Below are 1,284 nucleotides of genomic sequence, written 5' to 3'. Positions count from 1 at the left end.
CTAAAAAAAGAAATGCTGATCACTATTGTCCAAGTGACTATTTTTGTATAGGTATGATTAAAAGAGTGCATATTGTAATAAATATTATAAGTGATGCTTTTCTTGATCATTTTAATAACATAAATATAAAACCATGGTAACTTATTACAGTGTGAAATCCTTCATGAGAGAAACCCCATAACTGATCTCTGTATTTTTTTATAGTGCTTAAAAGAGAAGCTGGGAAACATCATAAACTACTAAAAATTATTTAAATAAGATATAAAGAAATCTAAAAGATCTAGTGGGCTTATTTTTAGTTGTAACTCTTCTTAATCAGAATCTCAGATCTTCTTTTCCCTAAGTCTTTTATAAAAGCGGGAGTCATGAGAAATCTTGCTACTAGTTGAAAATGCACTCTTCTTTGAAGGTCATAATATTTTTCAAGGTCAAAAAGTTAATATATGCCTTTAACTTGTACCTAACATAATGTAAAACTCAGACCACCATTTTTCAAATGTAGATATAACTATAAAGCCTTTGAACACTGAACACAATTAATCACTCACAAAATTCATGTTCTAAGGAACATAGTTTGAGATATACTGATTGAAATTCCCTACACTTTTTACCAGGATATTTACCCAGATATCTCAGCACTTTTCTTCCTTAATTTTCCAGGCTTTTGTTCTTTCTTAACTGGAACAAAAATGATCATCACCACCACTATTCCATCTCCCAGCGTGACTCCTCATGGTTGTGCTTGACCCTCATGGGGATAGAGTCTCTCCTACCTCTCTGCTCAGAAACCCAGCCTTTCAATAAACACCTTACACAAAGCTTAATTGATGTAAATGTTTTCCCACTTTAACATTAAAATGGATGTCTTTATTAGGGGTTATAATGTATAAATCTGCTTTTAATTTTAATGTTACATAGTCTCTTTTTAACCAAACATTTGTAAACATACCATAGAAATTACAAATTTGAATAACTAATATTTCACAAGGACTCCAGAATCAGTACGATTTACATCCCCTTACTCCCATCCTTTTAGGAAGCTCATTTGCAAATCTTGATTGCAAGTCTTTCCTGAGTCCAACAATATCTTCTGTACTGAAGTTATACAAGTGAAAGAGGCAGGCAACTCCTTGTTCTCAAGTAGCTTATAATGCAATAGTGGACAATTAGCAAGAAAAAAACCTTCCACTCTAAATTTTCCATCCCAAAATCTATTTCCAGAGAAGACAGCTTACATGTGAGAGTTGGTTATGTGCTGTCACTTGACTTCTGTTATTTAGAGAT

This window comes from Pteronotus mesoamericanus, unplaced genomic scaffold (genome assembly GCF_021234165.1).
Source record: "Pteronotus mesoamericanus isolate MK-2021 breed Mesoamerican mustached bat unplaced genomic scaffold, CSHL_Meso_final contig_74, whole genome shotgun sequence".
Taxonomy (NCBI): Eukaryota; Metazoa; Chordata; class Mammalia; order Chiroptera; family Mormoopidae; genus Pteronotus; species Pteronotus mesoamericanus.
The sequence above is the reverse complement of the archived record's forward strand: the minus strand, read 5'-3'. Positions refer to the sequence as shown.